Raw genomic sequence first — 23,247 nt, forward strand, 5'->3', positions numbered from 1 at the left:
GGGCATAATGCATTTTTTTTCCTGATTGCATTTCTTCAGGAAAATACCGCATTATGGCAACTAGATGGAGCTAGTGATCATATAAGATCATAGAACATGCACATATTAGACACATTATGGGGATTATTCAGGATGATTGTACCAATGGTGAGCCATTCACCCTACAAGACTACAGAGTTTATACAGCCATGCTATAATATGAGGAGGAATTTATCCAAATGAAGAAGAGAGAAAATAAAAAGGATAAAAACACCATGGGAGAGATCCGTCCAAACGTAGTAGATATATACGTGAAATTAGAACAATTAAGTATTATGAGTCACATACTCAGATCTGTAGGATTACGAGAGGCCCATACGGGAGTCAAGCAACCTGGATTTAAGGCCTTTGGAGAGCTTAACTGTCTCTGAGCAGAATGGGGTCGCGGTTGATGCCTGTCGGGGTGGTCCAATATTACTACACTGTGTGTTAATTGAACCAGAGTAGAGTATGGTGGAAGGTTCCATCCCAAAAGGAACAGAAGATGAAGTTGATAGAGGAGTCATATGAGAAAGGAGATGCTTTAGAGATAAATCTTGTAATAGTAGATATTTATTGAAACATTAAAAAAGCAGTGTTACCCTTAGATGATTTAGCTCTCAAGTATCTACTTTCTTATATGAGAGCCTCTGCCAACTCTACCTTCTGTTCTTTATGGGGCAATTTTTTGGTTTACCAACACATACACCCACTGGCCACTTTATTAGATACACCTTTCTAGTATGGGGTTGGACCCCGTTTTGCCTTCAGAACTGCCTTAATTCTTTGTTGGATAGATACAACAAGGTGTCAGAAACATTTCTCCTATTTTGGTCCATAGTGACCCGATAGCATCACGCAGTTGCTGCAGATTTGTCGGCTGCACATCCATGATGCAAACCTCTTGTTCCATCACATCCCAAAGGTGCTCTATTGGATGAGATCTGGTGAGTGTGGAGACCATTGGAGTAGAGGGACCTCATTGTCATGTTCAAGAAACCAGTAGTGAGATGATTTGAGCTTTGTGACATGGTGTATTATCCTGCTGGAAGGAGCCATCAGAAGATGGGGACACTGTAGTCATAAATGGATGGGCATGGTCAGCAACAATACTCAGGGAGGCCGTGGTGTTTAAACGATGATCATTTGGTACTAAGGGGCCCAAAGTGTGCCAAGAAAATATCTCCCACACCATTCCACCATCACCACCACCAGCCTGAACTGTTTATACAAGGCAGGATGGATCCATGCTTTCATGTTGCTTATGCCAAATTCTGACCCTACCGTCTGAATGTCGCAGCTGAAATCGAGACTCAGACTACGCAACATTTTTCCAATCTTCTGTTGTCCAATTTCAGTGATCCTGTGCGAATTGTAGCCTAGGTTTCCTGTTCTTAGCTGACAGGAGTGGCACCCGGTGTGGTCTTCTGCTGCTGTAGCCCATTTGATTTAAAGTTCAATGTGTTGCACATTTAGAGATGGTATTCTGCATACCTTGGTTGTAATGAGAGGTTATTTTAGTTACTGTTGCCTTTTTTATCAATTTGAACCAGTCTGTGCATTCTCCTCTGACCTCTGACATCAACAAGGCATTTTTCTCCACACAACTGCTGCTCACTGGATATTTTCTCTTTTTTGGACTATTCTCTGTAAACCCGAGAGATGGTTGTGTGTAAAAAAATCCCAGCAGATCAGCAGTTTGTGAAATACTCAGACCAGCCCGTCTGGCACCAACAACCATGCCACGTTCAAAGTCACTTAAATCCCCTTCTACCCCATTCTGATGCTTGGTTTGAACTTTAGCAAGTCGACTTCACCATGTCTAGATGCCTAAACGCGTTGAGTTACTTAGCTCAGGCATGCAGCCAGGTGGGTTTGATTAGCTGGGAAAACCCCTCGTTCCCTCCTGAAGACTCCTGGGATGTATGACATCATTTGCCTAGGCCTAGAAACCAGGAAGCCATTTAAGAAATGTAAAAAAAGGTTTAGAGCACACATATTGCAATACAGCTGGCCAACTGCGTCAAAGTAATCGCTCTATGGCCAGTCCTACTCCCCTACCATTGCAAATGCTACCATGGACACAATGCCAACATGGGGCAAACAGACAGAAGGTGAGGGAGAGGTGAACACAGGTATGTCTGTTTCCATTACCTATTCTTGACCCCTGCACGCTGTTTATTACTAACTCCTGACTCCTGTACTCTGTGTGTTACTTACCCATCATCCATGTATTGTGTATTATATACTCCTGGCCCCTGAACTCTGTGCATTACTAACTTCTGACTCCTGCACTCAGTGTGTTACTTACTCCTCATACATGCACTATGTGCATTATGTACTCCTGACCTTTGCACTCTGTATGTTACTTACTTCTGACCCCAGCATTGTGCATTACATTCTCCTGACCCATGCACTGTGTGCATTACTTAGTCCTGGCACCACTACTCTGTGCACTACTTACTCCTGTCCTTTGCACTCTTTATGTTACTTGCGCCTGACCCCAGCACTGTGCATTATGATCTCCTGACCCCTGCACTCTGTACATTACTTAGTTCTGACACCACTACTCTGTGCGACACTTACTCCTGACCCCTGAACTCTGTGCGTTACTTACTCCTGACCTTTGCACTCTGTTTGTTACTTGCTCCTGACCCCAGCACTTTGTATGTTACTTGCTTCTGACCCTAGCACTGTGCATTACATTCTCCAGACCCCTGCACTCTGAACATCACTTAGTCCTGACATCACTACTCTGTGCATTACTTAGTCCTGACCCCTGCACTCTGTGCATAACTTAGTCCTAACCCCTGCACTCTGTGCATAACTTAGTCCTAACCCCTGCACTCTGTGCATAATTTAGTTCTGTCCCTTCCACTCTTTGCATTGATTTCTCCTGACCCCTTCACTTTGTGTGTTACTTGTTCCTGACCCCAGCAATATGCATTACATTTTCCTGACCCCTGCACTCTGTGCATTACTTAGTCCTGACACCACTAATCTGTGCATTACTTATTCCTGACCTTTGCACTCTGTGCATTACTTGATCCTGACCCCAGCACTATGCATTATGTTCTTGTGACTCCTGCACTCTGTACATCACTTAGTTCTAATACCACTACTCTGTGCATAACTTACTCCTGACCTTTGCACTCTGTAGGTTACTTACTCCTGACCCCAGCACTGTGCATCACATTCTCCTGACCCCTAATTACTTAGTCCTGACATCACTACTCTGTGCATTACTTACTCCTGACCCCTGCATTTTGTGCGTTACTTAATCCTGCCCCCTACACCCTGTGAATCACTTAGCCCTGTCCCCTCCGCTCTTTGCATTGCTTACTCCTGACCCCTGCACTTTGTGCGTTACTTGCTCTTGACCCCAGCACTGTGCATTACATTCTCCTGACCCCTGCACTGTGCATTACATTCTCCTGTCCCCTGCTTTGTGCATTACATTCTCCTGACCTCTGCACTGTGCACTACAGTCTCCTGACCCCTGCACTGTGCACTACAGTCTCCTGACCCCTGCGCTGTGCATTACATTCTCCTCACCCCTGCACTGTGCGTGTGTGTGTTGCACCCGGATCCCCATTACCCATCCTTTCTCTTATTTTGCTAGAACATAGATTGCAGCCCTTGGCATACTCTTTTGGCCATGTAATGTAAATGCCGGGATAAAAACAAGAGGCAGCCGGCACGTTGGCCATCTCTCCTGAGTCTGTTTAATCGTAAAATGTTCATGTTTGACTGGATTTCACCTTCGATATTGATTATATTTGCGTGGTTCTTTCACCGTCTGTTGCACTGCCTCAGATTTTTTTTTTTTTTTTTTTTTAATCATTGCACGTTCCGTAATCATCAGTGTGACTGAGAAATTCCAGTTCACACTTCCAATGCTTTTAACACCAAATAAAAATACAGCAATGCAGCCTGCCAGATCCGCACACCAAATGACAGGGAGAGGAGAGCGTGTCGGTGGGATGCAGCAGAATCCTGCCAGCTAACCTGCTGTCTTTTTTATTAAAGCAGAACCAGAAAAAAAAAGTATACAGTATATATATATATATACATATACATATACATATACATATACATATATATATATATATATATATATATATATATATATATATATATATATATATATATATATATATATATATATATATATATATATATGTATATATATATATACTGTATGGCTATGTTGAGTTGAATTTATTGTCATTTGCAAAAAAAAAAAGCAGCAATGTGCCATGTGCTGTGACCCATAGCAGCCAATCAGAAGACGTTTCTGAGGCCCATTACTGGCAGACATGTCCATTTCCATCCAGATCGCCGAGAGCCCCTATCTGCTACATCTGTAATCACTGACTTATTTGAGGAATAAAAGTGCCTCCATCATAAAAATGACCTGTTACATTCCTCCCGGCTGATGCATTTAGAGGAACTCTCTGTTGTAACCTCAGCTCAGCGACTGACAGCTTAGTTTAATTAGAAGGAAATTACGAGATGTGCGGCCAGAGAGGCCAAAATAAAAACTTGTTGGGTTCTAGATCTGGGAACAGGTAGATTATCTTGGTGCTGGATTGTTTGGCTTTAGTTCCCAGCTGTCCCGGATTTTGAGGGACTCTGCTTAATTTGGAATAAAGTTCCTTTGTACCGCTTTCCTCCATTTGTCCCTCATTTTGGTCTGATCTTCATTATATTGTGAAAAGTATTGGGACACCTGCCTTGACACGCACATGAACTTTTATGGCATCCCAGTCTTAGTCTGTAGGGTTCAATATTGAGTTGGCCCACCCTTTGCAGTTATAACAGCTTCAACTCTTCTGGGAAGGCTTTCCACAAGGTTTAGGAGTGTGTCTATGGGAATGTTTGTCCATTCTTCCAGAAGAGCATTTGTGAGGTCAGGCACTGATGTTAGATGAGAAGGCCTGGCTCACAGTCTCTACTCAAATTCATCCCAAAGGTGTTCTAGATAGGATGAGATCAGGACTCTGTGCAGGCCGGTCAAGTTCCTCCACCCCTAACTCACTCATTCATGTCTTTATGGACCTTGCTTTGTGCGCTGGTGTGCAGTCATGTTGGAACAGGAAGGGATCATCTCCAAACTGTTCCCACAAAGTCGGGAGCATGAAATTGTCCAAAATGTCTTGGTATACTGAAGCCTTAAGAGCTCCTTTCACTGGAACTAAGGGGCCAAACCCAACCCCTTTAAAACAACCCCCACACCATAACCCCCCCTCCACCAAATGATTTGAACCAGTGTACAAAGCAAGGTCCATAAAGACATGGATGAGCGAGTTTGGGGTGGAGGAATTTGACTGGCCTGCACAGAGTCCTGACCTCAACCTGATAGAACTCCTTTGGGATGAATTAGAGTGGAGACTGCGAGCCAGACATTCTCTTCCAACATCAGGGCCTGACATCACAAATGCGCTTCTGGAAGAATGGTCAAACATTCCCATAGACACACTCCTAAACCTTGTGGACAGCCTTCCCAGAAGAGTTGAAGCTGTTATAGCTGCAAAGGGTGGGCCAACTCAATAATGAACCCTACAGACTAAGACTGGGATGCCATTAACCATTTCAGCTCTTTGGATGTACTATGTACGTCCAACAAGTGATCCCTTAATCACAGGCTCATGGCTGCAGCAATAGCCATCAGCCTGTGTGGGTTTTGTTCAGCCGGGCGACCAGCTTAAAATTGAAAGTGATGCGGCAGCTCCATAGCTGCTGACTAGGGATGAGCTTCGTGTTCGAGTCGAACGTACGTTCGACTCGAACATTGGCCGTTCGGCCGTTCGGCGAATTCCGAACGTTTTGGCCGTTCGCGTCAAAATTCGAGTGACGCGCGCGCGGACCACAATGCACTGCGTTGGCGCAGTGCATTGCTGTCCGATGATTGGCCAAGCATGCACTGTGACCCCGCATGCTTGGCCAATCGCAGCGCCGGCAGCGAGGAGAGCCATGATTGGCCACAGGCATCCTGCCTGTGGCCAATCATAGCTCAGGCTGTGTAGTGCACGCCCCACACTATATAAGGCAGCCTTTAAGGCGGCCTCCTGTAGTGTGTTACTTTGCATCTGAAGCAGTGGGTGTTCTGTGTACCTTCAACACAGTACACACCAATCGTTTTTGGCTGATTTCCTATCTTGCTGCTGTGTAGTGGTTGTTGTCTGTGCCCTGACTGCAGTATACACCACTATATTCACCTCACCTATATAGCTAGTGATCTAGCTTTAACCACTTAACAACTGCCCATTGCCGATTAACGGCTTCAGGGGGGTTGTTTAACTCAGAGAGGCCGTTAATTAACGGCCTCCCAGAATTCTGCTCTCGCGTGCCCCGAGGTGTGCGCACTCGAGAGCATCCGTGACCGCCGGGTCCATAGGACCCGGCACATCACGGTAAACGGCCGCTCATAGCGGCCGTTTACCACGTGATTGCTCCGTCAAATGACGGAGTGATCACTTGGAAACAAACTGGCGTCATGTTATGACGCCTGTTCCTCCCTCCCCTTTCTGTACCGATCGGTACAGCGGAGGGGAAAGAGATCGGTGTCAGCAGCGATGTGGGCTGCATCTGCAGTGCCCACATCGCTGCTCACCGAATTTAACCCCTCAATTCCCTGCCAATACTCTGCAATACCAGTGCATACTCTGCAGTACCCTGCCATTACTCTGCAGTACCCCGCCATTACTCTGCAGTGCAGTACCCTGCCATTACTCTGCAGTACCCCGCCATTACTCTGCAGTACCCCGCCATTACTCTGCAGTGCAGTACCCCGCCATTACTCTGCAGTGCAGTACCCCGCCATTACTCTGCAGTGCAGTACCCTGCCATTACTCTGCAGTGCAGTACCCTGCCATTACTCTGCAGTGCAGTACCCTGCCATTACTCTGCAGTACCCTGCCATTACTCTGCAGTAACCCCCATTACTCTGCAGTACCCCCCAATACTCTGCAGTACCCTGCCATTACTCTGCAGTACCCCGCCATTACTCTGCAGTACCCCCCATTACTCTGCAGTAACCCCCATTACTCTGCAGTACCCCCCAATACTCTGCAGTACCCACCATTACTCTGCAGTACCCCCAATACTCTGCAGTACCCTGCTATTACTCTGTAGTACCCCGCCAATACCCCGCCAATACTCTGTAATACCCTGCCATAAATTGCCATACCCAGCCATACTCAGAGATACCCAGCCATACTCGGTGATACCCTGAAGTACCCAGCCATAGACGCCCCCCACCCCTCACCGCCCTCTGGTGCTTCTACCAACTCGCCAGTACGATCAAAGCCAGAATCTTTTTTTTATTTTTTATTTCAGGCTTCCCAGCCTAGAGGTGAGATGTGGGGTCATATTGACCCCCCAGATTTCACTGTAAAGAGGACCTGTCACCCCATATTCCTATTACAAGGGATGTTTACATTTCTTGTAATAGGAATAAAAGTGATCAAAAATATATTTTTGGGAAAAAAAATGTCAAACTAAAATAAAGTAAAATGAACAATAAAAAAATAAAATAAAAATTAAAGCGCCCATGTCCCCATGTGCTCGCATGTGCCACACATGTGAGGTATCGCCGAGAATGTTAGAGCGAGAGCAATAATTCTAGTCCTAGACCTCCTCTGCAACTCAAAACATGTAACCAGTAAAAAAATATTTAAAGCGTCGCCTATGGGGATTTTTTAAGTAGCGACGTTTGGCGCCATTCCACGGGCATGTGCAATTTTGAAGAGTGACATGTTTGATATCTATTTACTCAGCATAACTTCATCTTTCACTTTATGCAAACATTGGGCTAACAAGTGGTTAATAATAGAGCTTGCAGTCAGTAGTGTTAGGAGATAGTGCGTGCTGTCTGCGTGCTCTGTACCCAGTACATACCGCTATAATATAGGGCAGGCCCCTACTTTCAAACATCCAACTTACAAACATCTCCTACTTGCAAACGCAAGGAGACAGCAGCAAGTGAGATGAAAAAAGATGGACGACAAAACAAATTATACAGGGGTGATAACCCTTCCCTATGTTTTCCAAAAAGCTTAAAGATATTTTTTTTGACTGGAGCTACACTTTAAAAATGTACCGGTTGAAAATGACAAACAGATTCAACTTAACACAACAAACCTACACAGTCCCTGTCTTGTTTGCACCGCCTGTATACTGCTGTTCTGAGTATATAGGGCCTGGGGGCCACACGCATTTCCTTTTTTTAATATGGGTACGGGGTTCCCCTTAATATGCGTACAAGACCCAAATAGGCTGGTAATGGGCAGGGAGGGCTACCCATGCCATGTTTCTCAATGATTTTCAACCATATTGCAGGAACCAGATATAACATTAAAACCGCAAGCAGTTTTAAATGGTGTTATTTCCGTTTAATGTCATTTTGTGCAGGGACTGTTCTAAACACCGGAAACACGTGGCACTTCACAGGCATACTACAGACACCCCCCAGGCACCATATTTAAAGGAATATTTCACTTTTTTTTTTTCACTTTAATCGTCATTAAAATCAGTGCTCCCACCAAAACGGTAGTTTTTAAAACTTTTTTTTGCAGTGACCCATGTCCCCTGAGGCAGGAGGCAGGTCGCCAAACCCTTTTTAGCACACTATCTTGCATATTAGCCGTTAAAATTAGCACCTTCCAATTCGAACGTTCGAGTCCCATAGACTTCAATGGGGTTCTAACGTTCGTACCGAACGCGGGGGTCGTTCGCAAGTTCTGGTGTTCGGCTCATCCCTACTGCTGACCACTTTCACAGAGCCGTCCGTGCGGTGACCCCTTCCTCCCTTCCCATGGTTCCCACACTGTTCTGCACTCACCGGAGCCCGGCAACACATTCTCTGGCCACGTCTAACCAAGCTGATCTGTCCTTGGTTAGATAGTGTGAGGGGCAAGGGAGACAGTGAGGGTCTATTAGACCCCTAATGTCTTCATAAAGAGTACCTGTCCCCTGCCTCATGCTATCACATAGGGGTGATAGGAATCAAGTAAAAAAAAAAAGAAAAAAAAAAAAGAAAAGAGAAATGTAAAAAATAAATAAATATAATAGATATTATATATATATATATATATATATATATATATATATATATATATATATATATATATATATATATATATATATATAATATTTATTTATTAGGACTGCACAGTTCTGGGTAAAATGACAATCACATTTTTTTTGCTTAGAATAAAGATTCTCACGGCATAGCATCATCTTTCCCATTATACAAAAAAATTGGGCTAACTTTACAACTTTGCTGTTTCCTTTTTTTTTTTTTTAATTGAAGTGTATTTTTTCCCCAAAAATTGTGTTTTAAAAACCGCTGCACAAATACAGTGCGATCTAAAATATTGCAACAACTGCCATTCTATTCTCTAGCGTCTCTGCTAAAAATATACATATAATGTTTCAGGACATTTGTTAATGGATTTGTATGTTTTAATAATAGGATAAATGGAACTTTTTCTCTGTTGATTGGAGCGTGATTACATATCGTTGAGCCATCTCCCTGGAATCTAGGATGAAAATAATTATGATCATTTGTATTGATTAATTGGTTAATTGATGCCTAATGGATTTCTGGTGTGAAATGTAACAATATAAAATGAAGTGAGAATAATGTCAGTATACATCTCGTTCCCATCTGAAAACGAGCGTGAGCTTTGTAGCCCGAAACTGTTGTCTGAAAAGTATGTCATTTATTACATGTGGAATTAATACATTTTAAGCGCAGTAATCCCCGGACTTTTTCTTTATATGGCCTTTGGGAAGGCTCCTTTGCTGGCACTAGAACGTATACCACACGTTTTACAAAACATTCTCAAACCAAGTTACTCTCAACCCAAGGTTTTACTGTAGATGTATATCTATATATATATATATATATATCTATATATATATATATATATATATATATATATATATATATATATATATATATATATATATATATATATATATATAACTTCACAAGTGTGGTAGACACCTGGTATATATCGTGTGCTGTCTACCACACCTGTGAAGTTATAGATATATATAGATATACATCTACAGTAAAACCTTGGGTTGAGAGTAACTTGGTTTGAGAACGTTTTGTAAGACAAGCAACATTTTTTAATACATTTTGACTTGATATACAAGCGATGTCTTAATATACAAGTAACGTCACAACTGAGTATAAAAGAGAAGAGAGGCGCCTCCAAGTGTAGCAATATGGCTACATTTAATGAAGGTACAAAATTTAGCAACTCACATGACTGATGATTAAAAAACAGGCACATCTAAGTATGCCGGCATCCACGCTGTCCACATAGAGCGTCCTCTGCACCGCCATTAATGTCATCCCTTCCACGCTGTCCACATAGAGCGTCCTCTGCACCGCCATTAATGTCATCCCTTCCACGCTGTCCACATAGAGCGTCCTCCGCACCGCCATTAATGTCATCCCTTCCACGCTGTCCACATAGAGCATCCTCCGCACCGCCATTAATGTCATCCCTTCCACGCTGTCCACATAGAGCATCCTCCGCACCGCCATTAATGTCATCCCTTCCACGCTGTCCACATAGAGCGTCCTCCGCACCGCCATTAATGTCATCCCTTCCACGCTGTCCACATAGAACATCATCTGCACCACTATTAATGTCGTCCCTTCCACACTGTCCACATAGAGCATCCTCCGCACCGCCATTAATGTCTTCCCTTCCACACTGTCCACATAGAGCGTCCTCCACACCGCCATTAATGTCTTCCCTTCCACACTGTCCACATAGAGCGTCCTCCACACCGCCATTAATGTCATCCCTTCCACACTGTCCACATAGAGCGTCCTCCGCACCGCCATTAATGTCTTCCCTTCCACACTGTCCACATAGAGCGTCCTCCACACCACCATTAATGTCATCCCTTCCACACTGTCCACATAGAGCGTCCTCCGCATCGCCATTAATGTCATCCCTTCCACACTGTCCACATAGAGCATCCTCCACACCGCCATTAATGTCTTCCCTTCCACACTGTCCACATAGAGCGTCCTCCACACCGCCATTAATGTCATCCCTTCCACACTGTCCACATAGAGCGTCCTCCGCACCGCCATTAATGTCTTCCCTTCCACACTGTCCACATAGAGTGTCCTCCACACCGCCATTAATGTCATCCCTTCCACACTGTCCACATAGAGCGTCCTCCGCCTCGCCATTAATGTCATCCCTTCCACGCTGTCCACATAGAGCGTCGTCCGCACCGCCATTAATGTCGTCCCTTCCACACTGTCCACATAGAGCATCCTCCGCACCGCCATTAATGTCATCCCTTCCACACTGTCCACATAGAGCGTCCTCCGCACCGCCATTAATGTCGTCCCTTCCACGCTGTCCACATAGAGCGTCCTCCACACCGCCATTAATGTCATCCCTTCCACACTGTCCACATAGAGCATCCTCCGCACCGCCATTAATGTCATCCCTTCCACGCTGTCCACATAGAGCGTCCTCCGCACCGCCATTAATGTCGTCCCTTCCATGCTGTCCACATAGAGCGTTCTCCGCACCGCCATTAATGTCATCCCTTCCACGCTGTCCACATAGAGCGTCCTCCGCACCGCCATTAATGTCATCCCTTCCACGCTGTCCACATAGAGCATCCTCCGCACCGCCATTAATGTCATCCCTTCCACGCTGTCCACATAGAGCATCCTCCGCACCGCCATTAATGTCATCCCTTCCACGCTGTCCACATAGAGCGTCCTCCGCACCGCCATTAATGTCATCCCTTCCACGCTGTCCACATAGAACATCATCTGCACCACTATTAATGTCGTCCCTTCCACACTGTCCACATAGAGCGTCCTCCGCACCGCCATTAATGTCTTCCCTTCCACACTGTCCACATAGAGCGTCCTCCACACCGCCATTAATGTCTTCCCTTCCACACTGTCCACATAGAGCGTCCTCCACACCGCCATTAATGTCATCCCTTCCACACTGTCCACATAGAGCGTCCTCCGCACCGCCATTAATGTCTTCCCTTCCACACTGTCCACATAGAGCGTCCTCCACACCACCATTAATGTCATCCCTTCCACACTGTCCACATAGAGCGTCCTCCGCACCGCCATTAATGTCATCCCTTCCACACTGTCCACATAGAGCATCCTCCACACCGCCATTAATGTCTTCCCTTCCACACTGTCCACATAGAGCGTCCTCCACACCGCCATTAATGTCATCCCTTCCACACTGTCCACATAGAGCGTCCTCCGCACCGCCATTAATGTCTTCCCTTCCACACTGTCCACATAGAGCGTCCTCCACACCGCCATTAATGTCATCCCTTCCACACTGTCCACATAGAGCGTCCTCCGCCTCGCCATTAATGTCATCCCTTCCACGCTGTCCACATAGAGCGTCGTCCGCACCGCCATTAATGTCGTCCCTTCCACACTGTCCACATAGAGCATCCTCCGCACCGCCATTAATGTCATCCCTTCCACACTGTCCACATAGAGCGTCCTCCGCACCGCCATTAATGTCGTCCCTTCCACGCTGTCCACATAGAGCGTCCTCCACACCGCCATTAATGTCATCCCTTCCACACTGTCCACATAGAGCATCCTCCGCACCGCCATTAATGTCATCCCTTCCACGCTGTCCACATAGAGCATCCTCCGCACCGCCATTAATGTCGTCCCTTCCATGCTGTCCACATAGAGCGTTCTCCGCACCGCCATTAATGTCATCCCTTCCACGCTGTCCACATAGAGCGTCCTCCGCACCACTATTAATGTCGTCCCTTCCACGCTGTCCACATAGAGCGTCCTCCGCACCGCCATTAACATCGTCCCTTCCATGCTGTCCACAAAGAGCTTCCTCCACACCACCATTAATGTCGTCCCTTCCACGCTGTCCACATAGAGCGTCCTCCACACCACCATTAATGTCGTCCCTTCCACGCTGTCCACATAGAGCGTCCTCCGCACTGCCATTAATGTCGTCCCTTCCACGCTGTCCACATAGAGCGTCCTCCGCACCGCCATAAATGTCGACCCTTCCACGCTGTCCATATAGAGCGTCCTCCGCACCGCCATTCACATCGTCCCTTCCACACTGTCCACATACAGCGTCCTCCGCACCGCCATTAATGTCATCCCTTCCACACTGTCCACATAGAGCATCCTCCGTACCACCATTAATGTCATCCCTTCCACACTGTCCACATAGAGCGTCATCCACACCGCCATTAATGTCGTACCTTCCGTGCTGTCCACATAGAGCGTCCTCCGCACCGCCATTAATGTCATCCCTTCCACACTGTCCACATAGAGCGTCCTCCGCACCGCCATTAATGTCATCCCTTCCACGCTGCGCTACACGAGCTCTTTAAGCCTCACTTTCAGATTGCTCTACTGCAGGGTAGTCTTCCCAGTCACGATTGCAGACTGACAGTGGTGAGAGCCAGCAGTGCGGAGGATGGTCTATGTGGACAGCTTTACCACAGATGCCTGCATACTTAGATGTGCTTCTTTTAATCAACCATGTGAGTTGCAATATGTTGTACCTTCATTAAATGTAACCATATTGCTACACTTAGAGGGGCCTCTCTTCTCTTTTATACTCTGTAGCTCCTGCTGGATTTTTCTTATAATCTCCCTTGTGGAGGCTTCCATTTGTGGATGGATATTTTATGGTTACACAACCTGGTCACATTACTATAATCTTTTTACATGGACTATAAACTGAAGGACTTATGAATAAAATGGTTGTGGAACGAATCATCTGAGTCTCCATTTTTTCTTATGGGAAAATAAACTATGATATACGAGTTCTTTGGATTACAAGCATGTTTCTGGAATGAATTATGCTTGCAATCCAAGGTTTTACTGTGTGTATATATGTATATATATATATATATATATATATATATATATATATATATATATACCGTATTTATCACCGTATAACACGCACTTTTTTCCCCTTAAAATCAGGGCAAATTCGTGGGTGTGTGTTATACACTGATCCCCGCTGTCTGTGAGGGCAAGAGGAGCGCCGCTGACATTGACCAAGCCGAGCCGAGTGTACTGTGTACTTGGCTAGGCTCGGCTCCGCTCACAGTCACGCCCAGTCCCGCCTCCTAGCCTTTACACCCTGCCATTGGACCGGTGTTGTGTCCATCATAGCAACTGGGCCAAGGGGTGAGACGGGGCGTGACTGGGAGCGGAGCCGAGTAGCCAAGTACACAGTACACTCGGCTCGGCTCAGTCTATGTTGGGGGCACTCCTCTTGCCCTCAGAGACAGTGGGGAGGACATGACATCTGTGTATCTTGGCGGCCCTAAATTTAAAAACCCATCATGCTGGACAAGGCTACAGATGGACACTGATAAGGCTGCATTGATGGGCAAGTTTTTTTCCTTAAAAGCCCCTCCTAAACTTGGGGTGTGTGTTATACGCCAATAAATAGGAGGTATATATATACATATTATACAATGTAATTAGATAGATAGATATATAGATAGATCTATCTATCTATCTATCTATCTATATATATACACACACATATCGTGCTACTGTGGAAAGAAAAATGACTTATGTCAGTGCTACAGTTTGAATTTAAAATGTATTTGTGTGAACTGTGAAGTTAAGTCATGGATTGTGGAAATGAACTAGTGTCGGGTGATTGTATATAGTGTATACCACATTTACCACTGACTAATGCAGAGTTGCATTGCAAGGAGATCAGCTAAAAGTAGTTGGATCGATTAATGGAACACAAAAATTTTAATCAGTAACAGCCCTAATATATATATATATATATATATATATATATATATATATATATATATATATATATATATATATATATATATATATATATATATATATATATAATGTAACTAGATAGATAGAGATAGATGTAGATAGACTAGATCTCTCTCTCTCTCTCTCTCTCTCTCTCTCTCTCTCTCTCTCTCTCTCTCTCTCTCTCTCTCTCTCTCTCTCTCTCTCTCTCTCTCTCTCTATATATATATATATAGATAGATAGATAGATAGATAGATAGATAGATAGATAGATAGATAGATATGTATATATATATATATATATGTATAGATATATATTATTCAAGATGTAGGCAGGGATAAACAGGCAGTGCTCTGAAGCGAGCAGAAAAGTTAAATTGTTGTTCATTGAAATGACTTAACCTAGCCAGATAAATCTATGCTGATACACCAGTAACACCATGGTGCCTCAGCAATCTGGCAAAAGACATTAGGCACATATTCAATCGCTGCACAGAAAAAAAATCAAATCCACTAACAAGCTCTGTGACAACACCTGTGGGTTTCCTATCATTGACTTCAGCAATCACGCTGAACGCTGCACACGGGTAGAAAAAAAAAAAAAGCTTGTTTACCGGGATCCTGGTCAATTATTGCTGACTAAAACCAGCCATGATCGGCAGTCCTCCTAATGGTCTTCTATTATCTTCTGAGGAGTTAACTAGGCTGTGATCTTTATTAGAAACCTCTGCGCTGTCAGCGGCAAATTAAAGAAGTAGCAGGGCAAATATACATTCTCCTGTGATCCTATTAACAGGTTTCTGTTTACAAATACAGAGATCCTTTTAAATGACCTCTAATTGATTGAGATTCAGCGTGCCGCAGCCGGTGTCAGACGAAATGAGTAGATAAAAGGCCCGAGCAGGAGCTGCAGCTGAAATCTGGGAGATTTTAATGAGTATGTTTTACAGGAGAGGTCACATAGGGGTTTGAAGGCCTTAAGAAAGTAATACGAATCCGAGGTGACCTTTATTGGTGAACCTGTGCTCCTGTAGGGTAAAGAAATAGGGTCTCTTGACTTTCACCCCTCGTCTGCGGCACACAGTCAACCTTCCTTCATATCTTGACAGCCGGCAATGAAGATGAAGTACGGGAGGGCGTCATGCCACCCAATTCTCTAAGATGATAAAGAGGAACACCTTTTATTAACATTTCGCTGCTGGAGACGTTACTGCGTTTTTTTTGGCACACGTTAAAAAAATAAAATGCATTTAGGCCTGAAGATTAGTTAAAACCAAACAGTATATATGGCATTTGTTGAAAGCAGTGAAAATAGAGAATAAAATAGTGGTAGTTCCAATTTTTTATGTCACACAGTATTAGCGCGAAGGGTTATTAAGTGGCAACTTTTCAGTAAAAAAAAAAAATACACCCATTTAATTTTTAGGGCACACAAGTGCAATATATTGTGTTACCCAACTTTTTGGTAAAATATAAAAGATGAGGTTGCACCGAGTATATAGATACCAAACATGTCAAACCTTAAAATTGTGTGCACCCCCCATACTTACTAAAACGTAATTTGCTCTACATATGTTACATTGCCCCAGCCTCACCTCCACCGCTGGCTCCCTCTCTGAACGCCAACAGTGAGTACTCATCCACACTCTCCAAAGCAGACCTGGATGCGCGTCTGGAGGCCATGTACGCTAGGCTGGCCATTAAGATTCAAACGGAACTACACAAGACCTCACACACACTGTCCCAAGAGATAGCTGCCTTCGGCTTGAGGACAGAAAGGCTTGAAACGAAACACGATGAATTGGCCATAGCGTACAGCAATCTCAGCAGAGAACACAAATCACTAGCCTCAGCCTTCTCTATAATCCAAGCCCAAGTCGAGGACCTCAGGTGCAATAATTTGTGCTTGCGAGGGATCCCCGAATCAGAGATGGAATTAATCCCCACAGTGATCCATTTATTCGAATCCCTTCTCCTGGATTACGACTCGGCCACCTTCAAATGCGATCGAATACACAGGGCCCTTCGACCAAAACCTCCGGATGATAAACCCCCTAGGGATGTGGTCCTCTGTATGAAGGACTTCCTAATCAAGGAAGAAATTTTGAGAGCAGCCAGAAACAAACAACACATTATTTTGCATGATCATGCCATTCAAATTTACCTGCGCATTTCCCCAGCCACCTTAGACCGAAGAAGGGGACTCAAAGAGATTACCACGGCTCTTCAGACAGCCCATATCCGATACAGATGGGGCTTCCCCTTTAAATTACTTGTCCCTCATAACAGCACCACATATTTCGCCTCCTCTCTACAGGTAGGCCAGGAGATCCTGCTGAAGCTGGGCCTTCTGGATGCAGTGGCAATCCGTCGACCTCCGTCCACGCCAAGGCCCGCACCAATTTGGCAAACTCCACCACCCAGAAGAGACAGGCGAAGGATTCGCTACGATGCTGGAGATCGAGTTGACGATCAATATCCTGCCTCGGTAACTGCTTATTCCCAGGGGCATGTCACTCCAACTTATAACCCACCCTCTGGACCTCCAGTCCCTCTGAGCCATGGCATGTTGCCCCACCCAGCAGAGGATCGACTTACACCTTCTGGGGCTCTCACTTTGTTTTTGGTTTTTACCTCCTTTTTTTTTTTTTTTTTTTTGTATTTTTGTATTTTAGCCCTACCTCTTGCTGCACCAGGCCTTGGTGTCTGCAAGCTTGCTGGGTACGAGACCAGGTTGTCTTGCTGACTTGTTCGTTGGACTTATCAGGTAAAATCTTTGGCTCTTTCCCCTTTGCCTGGTCCAAGTTTTCCAAACGGTTATTATGGCTTTTTCAAAGTAAATGGACTTCTTTTTCTTGGTTGTAATTTTTCTTTTTGTTTTATTTTTTAAGTTTCCTAGGTCAGTCAGTTTACAGTCTGTATATCTCTATCTCACTAGCTGGTTATGTTGCCAGATGTATTCCTTATGTCCAAAACGGAGTAAATCATTTGTTTATACATATCTGTATTTTCACTGTGTATGTGGGTCTGGCGGCCCCCCTGGTTTGCTTAAGATTGTGCGGAGACCACCCTCTCCACTTATCCTCTGTCCCTGCATCTGATTGCCCCCCAGCAGACAACACTATTTGGTTATCTCTATGGCGATTACATGGGTTACGCACAACGTGAAAGGGATTTAACTCCCCCATTAAAAGACGAAAAGCCTTTGCATTTTACAAACAGCTGGGTGCTAAAATTCTCCTAATTCAGGAAGCACATTTTTCCCAAACCTCACACCCTAAATTTCTCCATAGGCATTTACCCAAGCCTTCTATTCACTTTACCCCACTAAAGCCAGGGGCACCGCCATACTCCTCCATAACTCCTCTCCAATGGAGGTAAGGCAGATAATTAGGGACAAGGAAAGTAGGTTCGTCATTATCAAAGGGGTGATACACAACAGGGAATTAACTGTTGCCAGTGTTTACACCCCAAATGATGCACCGGGCGCATTCTTTAAGGCATTTTTTGATAGACTAGCCAGCTTTCAGTCCCATATGATAGTAGGGGGGAGATTTTAATATGGTAACCAATCCCACGCTCGATAGGTCTCCCCTGACACCCTACATGATTCTATCCCGATATTTGAAGTAAAGTGGAACCCTTGGCTCTTGTACAGACTTCAAGACTGACCGTTTTTAGTTTGGTCTTTTTTTTTTCCAGTTTTTCTTTTGGTTTTGATATGAATACTGTGCTCCTTCTTAAATGTCAGCAATATCCTATGGGAACAGTTCTCACCGCTTGGATATGTTCACCTGTCGCAGTCTGACGGGAAGACATATCGATGGGCTATAACCTAGATCTCAGATAAGATTGTATACCATATATCCATTGTTTGAAACTATATTGAAGGATGGTGTCTATTTCTGTATGAAAACTGTGTTAAATTTGCTAAAAACTTTTGAAAGTAAAAAAAAAAAAAAGCACAGACGATCCTATTGGGCGCCTAGGAGGAGGGGAGGAGCCACGCCCTGGAAGCCACTGTTGGAGGAGAGGACGCGGCGAGGACACAGCCTAGATGGGGTAAATGCCGGATCGACCAGCAAACAGCAGGGGGGGTGCCGCCAGCTGCTTGAGGGAGGGGTGATTGTTTTACACCACCCCCCCAAAAAAAAAAAAAATCACCAGCCACCACTGCTCAGGACTCTGGCTTTAGTAGATTGGAAAGAATTTTGATTACGGTAAAATGAGTGAATTTTCTGGCATTAGTACAAATGCAGTATTTGTTGGACACTAGTTTATTGAGTGACATAAATTGCCTGCATTTGTTTTTTTAAGTCTAAAAATAAAATGTGTGAGCATCCTAGATGGGAGGGTTCCCCTTTAAGTTCTCTGCCTTTGCTTGTCTAGCGCGGCGTGCGGGGTGTCTGGCCCGTGTCGCCGTGCGGCTTGGCTGTTCAGCTTCTGGCGCTGGTGCAGTCGGATCTGCAGCCTCCATCTGTGCAGGGTCTTTATTTCCCTTCACGTCCAGGATCAACTTAGATACTGATCTTTAGGTTTTTTTTGTCTTTAATTTTAAGGTGCAGAGAAGCATGAAAAAGCTTTTTAAGGGAAGAGAACATTTGAAAAGGGGAAAAAAAAAACTAAAAAAGAAAAAAAACGACCATGATCAAAATTTGTATTCAGTTTCATGATGTTTGCTTTATGCGAACGTTCGCTGCACAGAACATTTACATCTATATAATCTGTACACAGAAACCTTATTATTTTTGAATTCTTTATTTAACCGCTTGCTTACTGGGCACTTAAGCCCCCTTCCTGCCCAGACCAATTTTCAGCTTTCAGCGCTTTCATACTCTGAATGACAATTGCGCGGTCGTACAACACTGTACCCAAATTAAATTTGTATAATTTTTTTCACACAAATAGAGATTTGCTGCTGTTTCTTTCTTTTTCTTTTTTTTGCTAAATAAAACAAAGGATCCGAAATTTTGAACAAAACTGGTAATTTTTCTATTTTTCACCTTCACTGATGGGCAGTGATAGGTGGTGCTGATGGGCACTGATAGACACTGATAAGGCATCAGTAATGGGCACTGATAGGTGGCACTGATAAGCACTGATAGGTGGCACTTAGAGGTGGCACTGATGGGTGGCACTGATGGGCACTGATGGGTGGCACTAATAAGCGGCACTGATAGGTGGCACTGATAAGCACTGATAGGTGGTACTTAGAGGTGGCACTGATGGGTGGCACTGATGGTTGGCACTGATGGGCAATGATGGATGGCACTGATAAGCGGCACTGATAGGTGGCACTGATGGACACTGATCACTGATGGGTGGCACTGGTAGACACTGGTAGGTGACACTGATAGGCAGCACTGACCTGTGGCACTGATTATTAGACACTGATGGGCATTGATTGGCAGCACTGGTAGGGTTTGATGATTGGCACTGTGGGCACGCACTGGTAGCTGGCACTGGTGGTGACTGATAGGTGGCACTGGTAGGTGACACTGGTGGGCAGAGTCGCGGCTTTCTGAGTGAGGGACCAATGTCCCTTTGACAGAAGCCGGTGATCGCCTTTTTTTTCCCTTCACGTTGACAGCGTGAGGAAAAAAAATACAGATTACCGAGCTTCTGTTTACATCACGTGATCAGCCGTCATTGGCTGACAGCTGATCACATGGTAAGGGGCCGGGATCGACCCCTTACTCGGATCTGTGATCAGCCGTCATTGGCTGACAGCTGATCTCATGGTAAGGGGCCGGGATCGACCCCTTACTCGGATCTGTGATCAGCCGTCATTGGCTTACAGCTGATCTCATGGTAAGGGGCCGGGATCGACCCCTTACACCGATCTGTGATCAGCCATCATTGGCTGACAGCTGATCTCATGGTAAGGGGCCGGGATCGACTCCTTACTCAGATCTGTGATCAGACGTCAATGGCTGACAGCTGATCTCTTGGTAAGGGGCCGGGATTGACCCCTTACTCGGATCTGTGATCAGCCGTCGTTGGCTGACAGCTGATCTCATAGTGAGGGGCCGGGATCGACCCCCTTACTCAGATCTGTGATCAGCCTTCATTGGCTGACAGCTGATCTCTTGGTAAGGGGCCGGGATCGACTCCTTACTCAGATCTGTGATCAGCCGTCATTGGCTGACAGCTGATCTCATGGTAAAGGGCCGGGATTGACTCCTTACTCGGATCTGTGATCAGCTGTCATTGGCTGACAGCTGATCTCATGGTAAAGGGCCGGGATCGACCCCTTACTCGGATCTGTGATCAGCCGTCATTGGCTTACAGCTGATCTCATGGTAAGGGGCCGGGATCGACCCCTTACACTGATCTGTGATCAGCCATCATTGGCTGACAGCTGATCTCATGGTAAGGGGCCAGGATCGACCCCTTACTCAGATCTGTGATCAGACGTCAATGGCTGACAGCTGATCTCTTGGTAAGGGGCCGGGATTGACCCCTTACTCGGATCTGTGATCAGCCGTCGTTGGCTGACAGCTGATCTCATAGTGAGGGGCCGGGATCGACCCCCTTACTCAGATCTGTGATCAGCCTTCATTGGCTGACAGCTGATCTCTTGGTAAGGGGCCGGGATCGACTCCTTACTCAGATCTGTGATCAGCCGTCATTGGCTGACAGCTGATCTCTTGGTAAGGGGCCGGGATCGACTCCTTACTCAGATCTGTGATCAGCCGTCATTGGCTGACAGCTGATCTCATGGTAAAGGGCCGGGATTGACTCCTCACTCGGATCTGTGATCAGCCCTCATTGGCTGACAGCTGATCTCATGGTAAGTGGCCGGGATCGACCCCTTACTTGGATCTGTGATCAGCCGTCAATGGCTGACAGCTGATCTCTTGGTAAAGGGCCGGGATCGACCCCTTACTCCGATCTGTGATCAGCCGTCATTGGCTAACAGCTGATCTCATGGTAAGGGGCTGGGATCGACCCCTTACTCCGATCTGTGATCAGCTGAGTCTCAGGGTCGCGCAGACAGCTTGCTTGGGAGGACATCCATGGGCGCCCTCCTGGCAATTACGGCCCACGCTGCAGACAATCTTATTGGGATTTATATAAATCCCAATAAGCGTATCTTGATTGGTTTGTGTAAAAAGTTATAGTGTCTACAAACTATGGGATATTTTTATGAAATTTTTATTTATTTTTACTAGTAATAGTGGTGGTCAACGATTTATAGCAGGACTGCAACATTGCGGCGGAAAAATCGGACACTAACTGACACTTTTTTGGGGACCATTGACACCAATACAGTGATCAGTGCTAAAACTAGGCATTAATTTTTTTTTTTAAGCCCCCCCCTCCCCGTTTACACCTGGTGATCTTGCCAGTAACACATCTCCTGTATCACACCTCCCAACTTTTTGAGACGGGAATGAGGGACATCTATCAGCAAAAGTATGTAGGCATAGGACACACCCCTTACCACGCCCCCTTAGGAGAATTGTACAAAAAAATAAAAAAACAAGATTGGTTAAACCAAGTGCTTTTTTTACCACTACTATTACTTTATACTGGCTTTTGGAATTTATAAATGCAGCAATTTAGAAATCAGATGAAAGGTTTAGTGCTGGGAAACACTTTTTGAAAGATAAAAAGTGCATTTTATATACATCTATATAGTTCAGACCAAAATGAGGGACAAATGAGGAGGAAAGAGGGACAGAGGGACATTCCTCCAAATCAGGGACAGTTCCTCAAAATCAGGGACAGAGCTATGCCTGTATTAGAGCACATCCACTCTGGATGAATGAGACAGGAGGCACAGCAGACAACAGCATTGTCAGTCTGGGGGGGGGGGGGGTGTATTGGATGGACTAGCAGATTTAAATACACTGACAAAATGAAGCCAAACTCCAGCTCACACTTTATAATCAGTTACAAAATACAGATTAATAAAGATGTTTACATAAACAAAAGCTGACCATTGTAATCGCCCCTGTCAGGGGTAAAGGGGTTGTCTCATCTCTGCAACTGATACATTCTGCTGGAGAGCTTTAAAAAAAAACAGACTTACTGGCTGGATCACAAGGTGAAAGCCTGAGAAAAGAAAAAAAATGCAGCCATCACATCTAAGAATTGGTAAGCTGTAATAAAATAAAGGTTTGATTTTGGTTTGAATACTGTTTTAAATGAATAAAGTTGAAGTGCTAGTTCTACCAGTTTATATATATGTATGTATATATATATATATATATACATATATATATATATATATATATATATATATATACATATATACATATATATATATATATATATATATATATATATATATATATATATATATATATATATACATATATACATATATATATATATACATATATATATATATATATATATATATATATATACATATATATATATATATATAT

This window comes from Lithobates pipiens, unplaced genomic scaffold, assembly GCF_037356315.1.
Source record: "Lithobates pipiens isolate NorthernLeopardFrog02 unplaced genomic scaffold, aLitPip1_a1.2 Scaffold_13, whole genome shotgun sequence".
Taxonomy (NCBI): domain Eukaryota; kingdom Metazoa; phylum Chordata; class Amphibia; order Anura; family Ranidae; genus Lithobates; species Lithobates pipiens.